Source organism: Ranitomeya variabilis, chromosome 5 (assembly GCF_051348905.1).
Source record: "Ranitomeya variabilis isolate aRanVar5 chromosome 5, aRanVar5.hap1, whole genome shotgun sequence".
Lineage (NCBI taxonomy): Eukaryota > Metazoa > Chordata > Amphibia > Anura > Dendrobatidae > Ranitomeya > Ranitomeya variabilis.
Window position 1 is genome coordinate 132571732 of NC_135236.1, and position 17514 is coordinate 132589245.

Genomic DNA, 17514 nt, shown 5'->3' on the forward strand with positions numbered 1-17514 from the left:
ATAGAGACAGACAGTGAAGTGCTGTGGAGCGACAGTGAAAACCTTTCTAATGAAGTAAAACTATGTCTCCAACAATATCAGTGTTAATATGCCTTTTAGCAAATTCCATCTCATTTTTTTAGGATTTGCATCAACAGTGGTTTATTCCTCTGTTGCCTTCCACAAAGTCCACTGAGGCCAAGCCAGCGATGGGGATGCCCAGCCTGATGACCTCATGGACCGGCCCACAGTGACGCCCACTCTGATGACCTCATGGACCAAACCCAGCCTGATGACATCATGGATCCGCCCATGGACTAGCTCATTGCCCAACCCACTAACCAATGGAATACATCTGATCACTCCCATTTTATAGCTAACTGATCCCCCTTACAGGGGTTATATAAACCTATGTTCGGATTAAATAAAGGTCTTGGAGCTGAGCCATAGATTGATCAAGGAGAGCTTACATCTGACTGTGTGTTGTCTGATGTTATTTCTTTAGTGCGCACTTGATCAATATCCATTAGGCCAGGAGTAGGCAACTAGAGTGAACATTTCTTATTGCTCAACCTAACATTTTGGTGCCCAACGTGGGGCAGATCCATGAGGTCATCAGGCTGGGTGTCACCTTGGATACTAGCACATGGTGCGTGGTGAAAAAGGAAATGGCAGCCATCTTTAGTGTCATGCTTTGATCTGAGCAAGCTTATGTAAGGCTAAACAATACGCTTTATGGGTCGTTTCTCTCAATCTCTTATATCTTGAGGTTAATTAAGTATTTGATCTTATGGCTCTCCTCAACATTAGTTCATAGACACCAAACACGAGTTCACAGACACCAAACATGTATAGGTTCTTTTTTATCTAAGTGGAGAAAAAAATTCCAAACTTTGTTAAAAAAGTAAATAAACTGCGCCATTTTCCTTGAATCGTCTCCATTTTTGTTATCTCGTATTGGTTGAGGGCTTATTTTTTGTGCGTCGAAACGCCAGATCGCCTGCATGAAGTAGAATACCTCACTTGCTATGAGTGCCGACCACCAGGTGGCGATCATAGCAATCTGGCAGTGACAACCATAGAGGTCTCCAGGACAGGTGTGTGTCTATTTCAACACATACCAATTTAGAAAAATTATTTCTTTGGCCTAGAAATGGCAACGAGATGCCTGATGCCAATTACTTATTTCCCAGACTACTATAAGATACATACCGGTATAGGAAAATTATTTATTTGGCCTAGAAATGGCAATGAGACGGCTGATGCCAAGTGTTTATTTTCCAGACTACTAAAAAAAACACACACTGGGCAAGAGAAAATATTTTTTTGTCCTATAAATGGCAACAAAATGACTGATGTTAATTATTTATTTCCTAGACTACTCTCAAACACAAACCGGTTTAGGAAAATTATTTCTATGGCCTAGAAATGGAAACGAGATGGCTGATTCCAATTATTTATTTTCCAGACTACTAAAAAACACACAGTGGCTTAAAGGCACTGGGGAGCAGGGTACACACAGCAGCTCTAAGGCACAGTACTTCCACAGGCGGGGGGGGGGGTGCAGAGTATACACAGTGGCTCAAAGGGAACCTGACAACAGGATCGTGCAGAGTAACCTACTGACAGTGTTAGGTTGACGCTGTTATACTGATTAAAATGATACCTGGGGGGAAGAAATCCTTCTTGTGGTTGTTGTGCTTCGGGGCGGGCCTGTGGGGGTTCTTCATGTGGTGCTCTGCTTAGGTATTTATCTGTATGGCTTCTGACAGGTCACTGATCCCTCAGTGACCTGCACCTTATTTTACATAATGAATATTTTATATATTGAGAAAAAAAATCACCTGCAGCAGGCAGGCACCTGCGCTGAAGCATGATCGCATGTGTAACGTGCAGTTAATTCTTTTATTTCAGGCTATAAATAAATTAATTTTAAAAAAAAAAGTCTCAAAATGGCGATGGCCGCGCCTGCGCAGTAACAGCTATCAGCGATCGAAAGAAGGAGGCAAAGCCTCCCCGGAGCACAAGTACTGTATATCATTAACTAAAAACTAAAAATAAAGATTAAACAACAACCACAAGACGGATTTCATCAACCAAGATATCATTGTAATCATTGTGCCGACCTGACACTGTCTGCAGGTTACTGTGCACAATCCTGCTGACAGGTTCCCTTTAAAGCAACAGTATTCCCACAGGCGGGTGATGCAGAGTACACACAGTGGCTTAAAGGCACAGTACTCCCACAGGTGGGGTGTGCAGAGTACACACAGCAGCTTAAAGGCACAGTACTCTCACAGATATGAGTTACTGAGTACACACAGAGACTTTTTTGCAGAATGCGCAGTCAGAATCTGTCCATCGTTCCAGCTGCGTCCAATCCCTACACTAATGAGAGTATAATGGTGTTGGCATTCTTGATCTGGCCTTTATACTGGATGGTTCACATGCTTCGCTGGTGAATCACAACCATGCCAATACAGGGGATCGTCTGAGAGGTAAGTATGAAAAACTTTTTTTTTTTTTTTTTTAAATAAAATGAATTGGGGGTGAGGTAGCAAATGATGATGAATTGTGAGTATGAGACGGGAGACCTTGAATAATGATGTATTGAGGTGGGGCAGTGCAAATAATTATGAATTGGGGGACAGCAAATGATGAACTGAGGTTACGGGGATTGAAAGAGCAGATAATGATAAATTGAGGGTGGGGGTTGGGAGAGAAAATAATGTTGAATTGAAAGTGGTTGGGAGGGCAAATGATGAATTGAGACTGGGAATGGGGGACATCAAATGATAATGAATTGAAGGTGGGGGAGAGAAAATAATAATGTATTGAAACTGGGGGATGGGGAGAGTAAATGATGATGAATTGAGTGTAGGGAAGAGTAAATGATGCTGTATAAAGGATGAATTGAGGGTAGGGGTGGGAGAGAGAGAAGACATGACATAATGAATTGGGGCTGATGGGGGCATGTCAATATAATGAATCGGGAAAGTGGGAGGTACAGAGTGGTGGGCTTTGAGGATGCAGGAGTTTGACTGATATTGAATTTGGAGAAAGAGTACAGAGGCTAATTATTTTATACTAGATGGAGGCCCGATGCTATCGCATCAGGAGGGCGGTAATGTCACGAAGGGGGCAGGCTTTGCAGCGTTGAGAATCTCTCCCCCCGTGTCCTCACCCACCTATCCACTCTCTCTTTCCCTTTTGTGAGATATAATATTGTTTAAAAACAGTCAGTGAAATATTTTACCTGACAAAATGAATCCTCTGTGATCCCCTGCTGTATTGTCAGTATTATCTTTTGCTCCCTCCCCTTCCAAGGAGATGTGGTTTTCTCCGTACATGGTCAGACACAGACAATTTTTAAAATGGACTTTTGTTTGTGGGAAAACCCCTTTAATGTGACCGGCTTCCTCCGCCTGTAGACACGTCGCGCATCTGCCGCCAGGATCAGCCGAATTATTCACGCAGGTGCAGTAAATCAGACCGCCGCCATCTTTGTGCAGACAGATAGCAGCGGTCACATTAAAACTGCGCATGCACTCCTCCTGTACAAAGATGGCAGCGGTCAGCAAATCATTCGGCTAATCCCGGCGGCAGCGTGTTCGCGACGGTGTTCCACTGGTGGTACTGCGCAAGAGGCTGCGTGCGGCGTATACAGTGTGTGTGTGTGTGGTGCGTACGGCATATACAGTGTGTGTTTGTGTGTGTGTGGTGCGTACGGCGTATACAGTGTGTGTGTGTGTGTGTGTGTGGTGCGACGGTGTTCCGCTGGTGGTACCGCGCAAGAGGACTTACACTATACACTGTATACTATATACAGAGTTCTTGTCTATAAAGTCACCGGTAATGACTGTATTACCTGTACACTATACACTATGTACAGAGGTTTTGTGTGTAATGGCAATTATAGTAATATTAGTATTGTCATTTTTTAATTGATGATCAGTATTGTAGTATTTGGTTGCTATGTGGCGGTATTTGTTCCTTGCAAGTGGTTTTATTCGGTCACTATGTGGTTTCAGTATGTGGTCCGGCCATGGTGTGTTGATATTTGTCCCTTATATACGGTATTATTGGTCACTATGTGGTGGTAATGTGGTTTGGTCATGGTGTGATATTTGTCTCTTGTATGTGGTATTATTCGGTCACTATGTGGTGGTAATATGTGTTCTGGTCATGGTGTAATAATATTTGTCACTTGCATTTGGTATTATTCGGTCACTATGTGGTGGTAATATGTGATCTGGTCATGGTGTGACAGTATTTCTCCCTTGTATGTGATATTATTCAGACACTATGTGGTGGTAATATGTGATTGGGTCATTTTGTGGTAGTATTTGTCCCTTGTATGTGGTATTATTCGGTCACTATGTGGTGGTAATAAGAGGTCTGGTCAAAGTATAGTGGTATTTGTCAATTGTATGTGGTATTATTGGTCATCATATGGTTGTAATATGTGATTTGGACATGGTGTGGTGGTATTTGTCCCTTGTATGTGGTATTATTCAGTCACTGTTTGGTAGTAGTATGTGTTCTGGTCATGGTATGGCAGTATTTGCCCCTTGCATGTGGCATTATTCAATCCCTATGTGGTGGTAATATGTGATCCAGAGATGGTATAGTGGTATTTGTCCCTTGTATGTGATATCATTGGTCACTATTTGGTGGTAATATGTGAGCTGGACATGGTGTGGTGGTAGTTGTCCCTTGTATGTGATATTATTCAGTCACTATGTGGTTGTAATATGTAATCTGGACATGATGTGGTGGTATTTGTCCCTTGTATGTAGCATTATTTGGTCCCTATGTGGTGGTAATATGTGATCCAGAGATGGTATAGTGGTATTTGTCCCTTGTATGTGATATCATTGGTCACTATTTGGTGGTAATATGTGAGCTGGACATGGTGTGGTGGTAGTTGTCCCTTGTATGTGATATTATTCAGTCACTATGTGGTTGTAATATGTAATCTGGACATGATGTGGTGGTATTTGTCCCTTGTATGTAGCATTATTTGGTCACTATGTGGTGGTAATATGTGGTCTGGTGATGGTGTGATGGTATTTGTCCTTTGTATGTGGTGTTAGTCGGTCACCATGTGGTGGTAAATATGTGGTCTGGTCATGGTGTGAATGCGTTTGTTCCTTGTATGTGGTATTATTCAGTCACTTTGTAGTGGAAATATGTGATCTAGACATGGTATGGTGGTATTTGTCCCTTGTATTTCATATTATTGGTCACTATGTGGTGGTAATATATGACCTGGACATAGCGTGGTGGTATTTTTCCCTTGTATGTTGTATTATTCGGTCACTATGTGGTGGTAATATGTGATCTGATCATGGTGTGACAGTACTTGTCCTTTGTATGTGGTATTATTCGGTCACTATGTGGTGGTAATATGTAGTCCAGCCAAGGTGTGATGGTATTTGTCCCTTGAAAGTGATATTATTGGCTATTTTAAAAAATGTTTTACTAGTCTCCATAACTTTATCTCTGACCTGTCTGGTGTGTTCCTTGCCTTTCATGATGCTGTTTGACCCCTACTGTTGTCAATTAAACCTCGGAAGGTCTCAGAGAACAACTGTAGTTATACTAAGACTAAATTACACAAGGGTGGACTCAATTTACTAATCATGTGACTTCTGGGGGCAATTGGTCACTCAGAATTTTATTTAGGGGTATCAGACTACAGGAGGCTGAATACAAATTCATATAGAGAAAAAGGAATAGCACATCCAAGCTACTATGAACAGGTGCCAACCAAAAAACGTGTAACTTGAAAAACTATAAGGTTGCACCATGAATTACCAAGAATGATTACTCTAGAACTTTGAAACTGCATTACTGCCATAGAAAATGTGAAAAAAGGAAAAAAGCTATATAATGTATATATGAAATATTCATCTGCAAAATTGCTATGAAAAATACAGTAAAAAGAAGGTACTTAGAGCATAGATTCTTCAATATATGTGAGCCCAACTGCCATGTCAAGGCATCCTTCAAAGTTGGGTCCCTGTCCTGATATGTCACCTGTCCTGGGCAAAAAAGACTACAATTTATGGGGCAGGAATGGATCAGCTAACTACTTAAAATCACCTGTGGCTGATGGGAGCAGGAGTGCACATGACCAAAAAGGGTTTGATACAAATAGAGAAAAAGGACCAGCACATCCAAGCTAGTGTGAACAGGTGGAAAACAAAAAAAGTATAACTTGAAAAAAAACTATAAGGTTGCACTATGAATTACCAAGAATGATTACTTTAGAACAGGGGTCTGGAACCTCATTTCTGCCAAGGGCCATTTGGAATTTTATAATAGCGTTCGGGGCCTGTATAAAAATATTAACTTAAAAATTAACAAACTATATTGATTCAAAGATTTAAATAAATTGCAGCTCCCCCATACACACAGTATAGTGCAGCTCTCCCCTACACATAGTATAGTGCAGCTCCCACACACACAGCATAGTGCAGCTCCATCCCCGCACACAGTATAGTGCAGTTCCCCCCACACACAGTACTGTATAGTGCAGCTCCCACACACACAGTACAGTGCAGCTCCCCTCCACACAGCATAGTGCAGCTCCCCCACACATACAGTATAGTGCACTTCCCCCCACACACAGTATTATGCAGCTCCCCCAACAAACAGTATAGTGCAACTCCCCCCAACACACAGTATAGTGCAGGCGCAGCTCCCCCCACACACAGTATAGTGCAGCTCCCCCTTATACAGTCTAGTGCAGTTTCCCCCAACACACAGTACAGTGCAGCTCCCCCAACACGCAGTACAGCACAGCTCCCCCCACACATAGTATAGTGAAGCTCCCCCACACACACAATATAGTGCAGTTCCCCACACACACAGTATAGTGCAGTTCCCCCACACACAGCATAGTGCAGCTCCCCCAACACACAGTATAGCGCAGCTCTCCCCAACACAGTATAGTGCAGCTCCCTCAACACACAGTATAGTGCAGCTCCAACACAAAGTACAGTGCAGCTCTCCCAACACACAGTATAGTTCAGCTCCCCCCACACACACAGTATAGTGCAGCTACCCACACACACAGTACAGTGCAGCTCCCCCCAACACACAGTACAGTGCAGGCACAGCTCCCTCAATACACAGAATAGTGTAGGCGCAGCTCCCCCCACACACAGTATAGTGCAGCTCCCCCCAACACGCAGTATAGTGCAGCTTCCCCCAAAATACAGTACAGAGCAGCTCCCCACCAACACACAGTAAGGTGCAGGTGCAGCTCCCCCAATACACAGTATAGTGCAGAGACACACAAACATTATAGTGAAGCCCCTGTACTCACACACACTCACCCCTCCTACTTGTTCCCCCGCGCTGCTCCAGGCTCTGCTCCGGTGTCATCGGCTCCACTGCTGGAACAGCAGCGTGGCGCACGATAAAGTGATGTCATCGCGCCCCCGCTGAGTCAGAAGCAGGGCGGGAGTGATAGAAGAGTGAGCGTCTGACGCTTTCTCCTCCATCACTGCTTTCAACTGTATCGGCATCTATGATGCTGATAAGTTGAATGAGCGATGGGGGCGGCACCAGGCCACAAAGTGGCCATTCGCGCGCACCTCTGCAGAATTAAAGGGCCCGCTACCAATAACGGGCAAATTGGCTGTGGGCCGCAGATGATATTGCGGGCCGTATACGCTCTAGAACACTGAAAATGCATTACTGCCATAGAAAATGAAAAAAAACCCCGCTATATTAAGTATATATGAAATATTCATCTTCAAAATTGCAAAAGTTCAAAGTTGGGTCCCTGTCCTGATATGCCCAGGTGAGGTGACACATCAGGACAGGGACCCAACTTTGATGGATGCCTTGACATGGCAGTTGGGCTCACATGCATTGGCCAATCTATACCCTAAGTACCTCCTTTTTCACTGTATTTTTCATAGCAATTTTGCTTGTCTTGCTTGTCTTGCTAATTGCCTTTCATTTCTACCTGTTGTCTTTTCCATTTGAACAGCAGCAGGATAAATTGATCAACAATCAATGTTGAACCATAACTGGACAGGTTGATTTCATAGAGGTGTGATTGACATGGAGTTGCATTGTGTTTGTTAAGTGTTCCCTTTATTTTTTGGAGCAGTGTATATTTTATGTATATACTGTATATATTATCACATGAGAGAGAGAGATGATAGATAGATAGATAGATAGATAGATAGATAGATAGACAGACAGACAGCACGGTGGCCTTGCAGCGCTGGAGTCCTGGGTTCAAACCCCACCAAGGACAACATCTGCAAAGAGTTTGTATGTTCTCTCCGTGTTTGCATGGGTTTCCTCCAGGTACTCTGGTTTCCTCCCACATTCCAAAGACATACTGATAGGGAATTTAGATTGTGATGATAATATGTGCAAACTGTAAAGCGCTGCGGAATATGTTAGCGCTATATAAAAATAAAGATTATTATTATTATAGATAGATAAGCAAAGCGTAATAAATAGATGGTATTATTCAATTCTTTTACTGTATTGTTTTATTTTATTTAGATTATAATCATGGGCCCTGAGCTCAATTACTTCTCATGATCACTTTAGCAATTGGAATTGCCTTGTTTCCTTAATTCTGTTACATATTAAATAGTAAATCTTATTTGAAGGGACCTGATGCCAATAGCTAAGTAAGTTACTAGTTCGGATCATTTTTTGATTGACTGCTCTCGGGTGTGCTATTAATTATGGATACTTAGTCCAGCAGCTAAAGCTTTAGTCACATTCTTAGCAGATGTTCCAAAATCATGATTTACAGATGTCATATCAAGAAGCTGAGGCTGCATTCTTCTGTTGCAGATTGAACTTGTGATATGCTTATAGAAAATTTTTTCAACTTCTGAACATTGCATTGTGAATATGATCACTGAATGGCACCAGCACCACTTTGAACTGTTAAAGGGAGTCTGTCAGCATGTTTTTTGCTATCTAACCTGAGAGGAGTATAATGTTGGGGATAAGGGACTGATTCTTGGGATGTGTCACACACATATTAGGCTGTGTTTTGTAGTTTCAATACAATCAGTGTCTTATCAGCAGGAGATTAGCAGTGCAGGACTAAAGGTACCTTCACACGAAACGACATCGCTAGCGATCCGTGACGTTGCAGCGTCCTCGCTAGCGATATCGTTTCGTTTGACACGCAGCAGCGATCAGGATCCTGCTGTGATGTCGCTGGTCGCTGAATAAAGTCCAGAACTTTATTTGGTCGTCCGATCGCTGTGTATCGTTGTGTTTGAAAGCAAACGCAACGATACCAGCGATGTTTTACACTGGTAACCAGGGTAAACATCGGGTTACCAAGCGCAGGGCCGCGCTTAGTAACCCGATGTTTACCCTGGTTACCAGCGTAAAAGTAAAAAAAACAAACAGTACATGCTCACCTGCGCGTCCCCCAGCGTCTGCTTCCTGACACTTACTGAGCGCCGGCCCTAAAGTGAAAGTGAAAGCACAGCGGTGACGTCACCGCTGTGCTGTTAGGGCCGGAGCTCAGTAAGTGTCAGGAAGCAGACGCTGGGGGACGCGCAGGTGAGCATGTACTGTTTTTTTTTTTTACTTTTACGCTGGTAACCAGGGTAAACATCGGGTTACTAAGCGCGGCCCTGCGCTTAGCAACCCGATGTTTACCCTGGTTACCCGGGGACCTCGGCATCGTTGGTCGCTGGAGAGCGGTCTGTGTGACAGCTCTCCAGCGATCAAACAGCGACGCTGCAGCGATCGGCATCGCTGTCGCTATCGCTGCAGTGTCGCTTCGTGTGAAGGTACCTTAGGTCTTATGTGCATGGCAGTCCAGCTAATCTGCGTAATTCTGCCCCCACCGCTGATTGGCAGCCTTCTGACATTTCACAGTGTACACAGCAAGCTGCCAAACAGGGGTTTGCGGTATTATAGAGAGCTCAGCAGTCTGACCCCTGATACATCTACAGTAGAAAAAACAGAGATTCTATCAAAACTGCACCAAACAGCCCTGTATGTGATACATCGCTGGGATCAGGCTCTATGCCACTACATCAAGGGTGGGCAAATAATTTTCCCAAAGGGCCACATGTGAGACCATGACTGTTGTGGAGGGCCAAATGTATAGGCTGAAATTAATTCTTCTCAACACTAATAGTGACATATTAATTATAATTATTTTATATTAATATTAATTTAATCACTTACTGTTGAGCATAATTAAGTATGCTGACATCCTCCTACTCCTATATACCTATATGAGCCCGCACACAGCCCTGTATGTACCATAAGAGCCCACAAACTGCACCCTATACATTGTAAGAGCCCCCACACAGCCCCATATATTAAGTATGAGCCCTCAAATAGCCTTCAATATACAGCATGAACCTCCACTTAGCCTCCTATTTACAGAGTGAGCCCCCGCATAGCCTCCTATGTACAGCATGAGCCTCTATAAAGCCTCTTATATAAAGCATTATATAACACTATATACATTATGAGCCTCCACATGGCCTCCTATATATAGCATGATCCCCCACATAGTCTCCTATATACAGCATGAGCCCCAACATAGCCTCCTATAAACAGCTTGAACACCCACATAACCTGCTATATACAATATGAGTGTCACGGGTGTGTCAGGTGTGACAGACAGTCATTCTGGATCTGGCTGTGTAAGGTCATTACGCTTGGCTCTGCAAGCACATTCTGAATCTTGCATTTCTGCTGTGGAGTGATATCCTTCTCCCTCTAGGACCTAGTGATGATCTGCACCGCACACTGCTGATTAACACACCCTTGAATGTTTAAATACCATTAGTCACTTCAAGAAGGAGCAGGTGATATCTCTATTTACCCCTTTTGGAAGTGCTAGAAGTCGACTAGTTTCTTCTTGGAATCTCTTTGAGGATTGCTGGCACGAGTTCTCTTGTGTCGTCTCAAGCTAAGTGTATTCCCTCATTTGTTTTCCTGCTTTGTCTTTAGTTGTAGTGGGGGCTGACTAGCGCTACATCATCCCCTCCCTATCCAGGGTCTATTGCCAGGAGCAGTCAGGGATAAGATTCCTGCTCGGCGATAGGTGCGGAACGTATTTAGGGACGTTAGGGCAGACAAGATGTTGTCAGATCTGTCTGGGGGTCGCCACTCCTCCCTTTTCTAGTGTTTGGGCTCCACCACCCTCTTCCTGTTGTGGTGCACCTCTATTCTCCCTCACCGAGTGTGACAATGAGCCCCACATAGCCACCTATATGGAGGATGAGCCCCCACGTAGCTTCTCTATATGCATACAAATATCTCATACACATGAAAACAAAAACACCACATACTCACCTCTCTCCCATTCCCCCGGCGCTCTGCCTCTGCTCCAGTCTGTGCACAGCTGTTGAGATGAAATGACATCATCATGTCAGCTGTCTCACACGCTGATTGGTGGAAGAAAGGATCGGCGGACCTTCATCCCCCAATGTATTTACCGTTGTCTGCATCCTGATGATGGGGAGGGGGGCTGGAGAGGGCACAGTGCAACCCGTGGGCCACTATTTCTGCCTTTCAGCTGTCCTGGTGCGCGTGCCGGACGTGAACAGCCAGAAGGCCGTATGTGGCTTGCAGGCAGCAGTTTGCCCGCCCCTGCCCACTCTGTGCACCTGAGCTTTCCTCCTTCTTTTTGCCATCTAGCTTCACCTTTATGTAAAGTCTGAGCTGTCAATCAGGTAAGTGGAGGACAAAGATAGATGGAATTCAAGTTGGTGGGAAGGTGCACTGAACTGTTTGGTCATGCTTAGAGTGTAGCAAGCGCCTGTGCTTGTTTTGAACAGTCGTAAAAGGTTTCAGGTTTTTTTATATACCGGTACATATGGAGTGGAAAATTGCACAATGGCATGCATGATATTTATTAAGCATGGAACCACTACTTTCATGTTTTTTCTGTTTCAGTCTTTTTTTTTATTTCTATTGTCTGATTTGTGACAAGTTTATACAATCTGCTTCATTTTCTACCCTAGGAAACGATGCAGTTTGGACATTTTTTTTGCTGCTAAACATCATTGATCTCAATGGGAAAAAAACAATTGTAAAATCACTGAAAGAATTGAGATGCTGCATTTAGGGAAAAAACATGGAAAGAAAGAAAATGCACAATGTGAATCATATTTTAGAAATCTCAATCATTTTATGTGCACACGGCCTTAAAAAGGCAGCTAGAAAAAACACAAAAAGAATGTTAGTGAAGAAGACCAAAGTTATTGTTGCAGTTTTTTTCTGCATGAATTACACACACTATTGCCAGAAATCTGAAGCAGAAAATCTGTCCGTTTTTAATAAGTTTCAGAGCAGTTTCGGGTGCATTCTTTAATGAATTTTTTTTTTTTTTGCAGGGAGCCTCATTTACCAAAGAGTGGAAAAACTGCAGTGAAATGCTGGAAAAATTAACACGTTGTGTTTAAAATAATAAAATTATACTTCAGGTAAAAGAAAAAAACACACAAAATGAAAAAAAAACACAGCGAATAAGATTTCTCAAATATTATACTAAAAAACATGGACAGAAATGAAACATCAAAAACACTATGGGGCTGACTTCTCAAAGTATTTACATCAGACGTTTGGCATAAAACACTTTGGAAAGGCAACATTTTTGAACAATGAGGGAGCATGGGTGGGAAGGGGCGTGGTGGTGCCCAGCCGCCAAGTTCATCAAAAGTTCCACCATTACTGGAGTAGCATCTCTGGCCATGTGCAACGCCATTGAGTAGATGTGCTAAATTCATTAAGTGGCATGCATGTCATGTGACAAAATGCTACTGACCTGCAGATATGGGGTTAATCAGCAGGTTAATAGAATTCTGAAACCTTCGGCTTTCAGTCATAGAGGTGTGGCTACAGTCACTGTGCTCAGTATATAGTGATTGGTAGCTGTAACCACCCCCTGGCACTAGCTGTCAGCACAGCAGTGCATCAGTGTATCGCCAGCTGTCAGTCAGTGCCGGGGTGCTCTTATAGCCACCGATCCCTATGTACTAAGCAGTGACTGATGCCGCGCCTCTATGACTGAAAGCTGGAGGCTGCCAGGAGGAATAAAGTTAATTTGCTCCCTGTAACCGGGCATTCAGTGTGGCAGCCGCATAGCTTCAGAATTGCATATTAATCCCCTATTTGCAGATCAATAATATTTTTTTTACATGACAGGTTTCTTTTAATGAACTTGGCACATCTTACCCCACTACGCTCCTTCATTAAGACTAGAGTGTACAGTCTTAGTCCTTATGTGTGAAGCAATTCAAAATCCTTATACCATCTCAGACCAGTCGTACACTGTAAAAACGTTTTTTTACTGGGCAATATCAATGCCAAGTTCACTTATTACATAGTTTTGTGAATTTACACAACTACAAAATGTGCAAACCAAATAAATGAAGATTCCAGGAAAAACTAATGCATAGTATTATGCCTAATGAAGGGCCTATGGGTGCATTGCCCAACTCAGATCCTCAGAGACAATCTAAACTAGAAGTCAAGTCCTGCATTAGGGACAGTATGGCATAGTGTATCAGTTTTTTCTGTACTTTATGCCTCGGGCTACAATTGGTTAATCAGTATCTGGTCTTTTAATGTCTGCATATGTTAAAAGTGCTTAATATCTCACCATAGATGGCTTGTGGGAACTGATTACTTTCCTAAATGTGTCCATCAACAACTCTATCAGTTCCAGTTCTCTTTGGCTGAGAGTGCATGTTATTACAATGGAAACAGATTGGATGGGTGTCTGCCAAACACTTATGCACCAGGTATATCCAGTGAACACCAACCTCTATAAATTACTTTTACCTTAAAGGGGTTATCCAGGTCCAGGAATTACAGCCAGGTAGTTGCTAACTACCAGCTTGTTCTGTCAGCCGGCAATCTCTGCTGGCTCACAGCGGTCACAGACAGCTCCTGCCAGCAATTCTGTGACTTCCACTGACATCACGTCGACAGAGCAGCTGTTTCTCTTCCGCTCTGTTCTGTTGAAGGGATGTGGCTGCCGATATTATGAAAAGTGGTGTCTCACTGCCTAACTGAGGGATGCTGGCTGTCTATCAGCATGTCGTCGGCAGTCACACCGATCGACAGAAGAGCCTGGAAAAGAAAAAGCTGCTCTGTTGATGTGAAGCACCAGAATTGCTGGCAGAAGCAGCCAGTGACCACTCTGAGCTGAAGCCAGGTAGTTAGCAACTACCTGAATATTAGTTATTAGACCCAAGTGTAAAAAAATAAAATAGTCATCAGATAACCCTTTTAACATCTGTATAGTGATGGGCAAACCCGAATGCTAAAGTTCGGGGTCAGTACCGGTGTCCGTTCATGGACCCGGACACAGACTTCTCAAGTAAGTCCGTGTTACAGTCCAGGTTCAGCAGCGTGAAAAAATGCTCCATGAAAGGCTACAGCGCAGCCAATAAACAAACTTTTCCAGTTTAGGAACTTCCAGTATTGGCATGGCTGTCATTGACCGGTGGACCATGTAAAAAAAAAACCACGTGGGGTCTTCCCCATTTTTGATAACCAGCCAAGGTAAAGCAGACATCTGGGGGGCTGGTATTCTCAGGTTTGGAAGGTCCATGGATATTGGCCCCTTCCCAGCTTAAAAATAGCAGCTGCCCCAGAAAAGGCGTATCCATTAGATGAGCCAACTCTGGCACTTTGCCCGGCTCTTCACACTTGCCCTAGTGCGTTGGCAAACAGGGTAATATTTTGGGGTTCATGTCAGCTGTGTAATGTCCGCTAATATCAAGCCCAGAGGTTAGTGATTTAGCGGCTTATATTAGACACCCCTATTACTATTCCGGTAAGTGACTAGTTAAAAATACACAGACACACAGGATATATGATGCGCCAAATCTGGTTCTTAGCCTCAGCGATTCCTGATTGCCCAGGTGAGGTGGCAATCGGGGTAATTGTTTTTGGGGTAAGTAATAAAGAGGTGTCAGTGAGACACCCCCATTACTAAGCCAGTAGTAAAAATAAATAAACACACACAGGAAAAAAGTTTATTTGAATAAAGACTCCTCCACACTAGCCCTAGTTCACCAATTTATTATTATTATTATTTATTTATATAGCACCATTAATTCCATGGTGCTGTACATGAGAAAGGGGTTACATACAGAGTTATAGATATCATTTACAGTAAACAGGTTTACAGTGACACACTGGTACAGAGGGGAGAGGACCCTGTCCTTGCGGACTTACATTCTATGGGATAGTGGGGAAGAGACAGAAGGTAGGGGTGAGGCGGCGGCGGCGGCTCTGGCGGTGGTGAGGCGGCGGCTCGGTTATTGTAGGCTGTAGGCTTTCCTGAAGAGATGGGTTTTCAGGTTCCGTCTGAAGGATCCGAGGGTGGTGGATAATCGGACGTGTTGAGGCATGGAATTCCAGAGGATGGGGGATATTCGGGAGAAATCTTGGAGGCGATTGTGTGAGGAACGAATAAGTGTGGAGGAGAGTAGGAGGTCTTGGGATGAACGAAGATTACGTGAGGGAAGATAGTGGGAGATTAGTTCAGAGATATAGGGAGGGGACAGGTTGTGGATGGCTTTGTAGATCAGTGTTAGTAGTTTGAACTGGATTCGTTGGGGGATTGGGAGCCAGTGGAGGGATTTGCAGAGGGGAGAAGCAGGGGAGTAGCGAGGAGAGAGGTGGATTAGGCGGGCAGCAGAGTTGAGGACAGACTGGAGTGGTGCAAGAGAGTTAGCAGGGAGGCCACAGAGGAGGGTGTTGCAGTAATCGAGGCGGGAGATGATGAGAGCATGCACAAGAGTTTTGGTAGATTGTGGACTGAGGAAGGAACGGATTCTAGCAATATTTTTTGAGTTGGAGGCAACAGGAGGTTAATCGCGACATTTATTAATCAAATGATCCCACAAAGTAAGCCACGTTTGCCTTCTTGGTCTCCGGCACCTGTGGATAGCAGTAAGCTACCACTATGAACAGGCGCCAGCTGATGACTATGCTTATCAGCGTCACCTGCTCTCGCTGCAATCGGCGAGACCATGCACGCGATCATGACAGTAGTAATCAGCTGGCACCTGACCGATGGTAATTTTGTCACTGTCGGTCACAGTCGCTGTTTCACACGCTGTCCTGTGTCAAAGCGTGGGAAACTGCAGCTGTCTGCGATACCCAGCTGCTGTCACCGGCGGTGACTTGAGTAAGGTTACCGCCGGTCAGAGTTGCTGTTTCCCACACTGCCACACAGAGGACTATGTGGGAACCGCTGGATGATCAGGCCCACCTTTCTGATGCCCAAATCAAACTTTTTTCTAAAGTTCGGACGAAGCCGAGGGACATGAATATCCATGGATCCACCCATCCAGCTTTAATACATTGGATCGTCAATGAGCATCTTCAGCAACAAAAGATTTGGTTCACAGATCAATTAGCTAATCATTTTCAGGACATAGTACAGAAGTTGCAATACTGCTGGCGAGATTTTAACAGGTAGTTCCTGGCGAACATAGAGATATATAGTTACATATATTGTTACATGGCTCAGTGGTTAGCACTGCAGCGCTGGAGTCCTGGGTTCAAATCCCATCAAGGACAACATCTGCAAGGAGTTTGTATGTGAGTTTGTTTGCGTGGGTTTCCTCTGGGTTCTCCGGTTTCCTCCCACATTCCAAACACATACTGATAGGGAAGCCCCAGTGGGGACAGCGATGATAATGTGTGCAAACTGTAAAGCGCTGCGGAATATGTTAGTGCTATATAAAAATAAAGATTGTTATTATTACATAGGTTGAAAAAAGACCTAGGTCCATCAAGTTCAACCTTTCTCCACCAATTGTTTTTTTTGTCACTAAATTAACTATAACCCCCAATGTTTATGTGTATTGAGGAAATCGTCCAGCCCTTTTTTAAAAGCTGTTCTAGTGTCTGCCATTACTACCTCTAGTGGTCGGCATTCCACAGTCTGTCTGCTCTAACGGTAAAGAACCCTTTCCTATTTAGCTGCCGGAATCACCTTTCTTCCACTGGTCCGCCATTGTAGGATAATTTTAATATTACATATACATTTTCATATAGCAATTTTTTGCAGTTTTTGTATATTTTAAACCATTGTTATAAGATCGGTTCTTATAAGTGTTCCCAATTATTTAATTTTTTTCATAAAGATACATATACCAATGGTGAAATTCCTTCCTTGGAGCACAGTAATATTAGCAGACATCTGTCTTCAGTTTGTTACATTCCCGTTTTGTATTATCAATATGTTACTGTGTGTTCTACATCTACTGAGTAATGCACGAGATGTTAGGCCATAGAGAGCTTTTTACCAGACTATAGGGCTGTAGAGAAGAGTTAAGCTGCAGGTAAACAGGAGGTCAGACTGTGCCCACATCCAACCTGCTGGCGCCTTTTAACTTTAGAGTTCACATACTGTACTAAAGCTATAAAGCGCTGACCTCATCTTGGCACGAAGGATTTGGAGCATTTACTGGCCATATAAGGCTCCATTTAATCCAGACATGAAGGAAGATAAACACTCTAATTTGGGATAGTAGA

The 17514-nt window shown here is 43.6% G+C and overlaps 1 long non-coding RNA gene across 2 annotated transcripts in view; it reads left to right on the plus strand.

Moving 5' to 3' along the window:
• The window catches only part of LOC143775326 (uncharacterized), a 94440-nt gene that overhangs the window by 51634 nt on the left and 25292 nt on the right, over positions 1-17514 (plus strand). For both annotated transcript variants that reach the window (XR_013215622.1, XR_013215623.1), the window contains one exon: positions 12348-12437. This is a non-coding gene — a long non-coding RNA (uncharacterized LOC143775326). The remainder of the gene's footprint in view (positions 1-12347; positions 12438-17514) is intronic.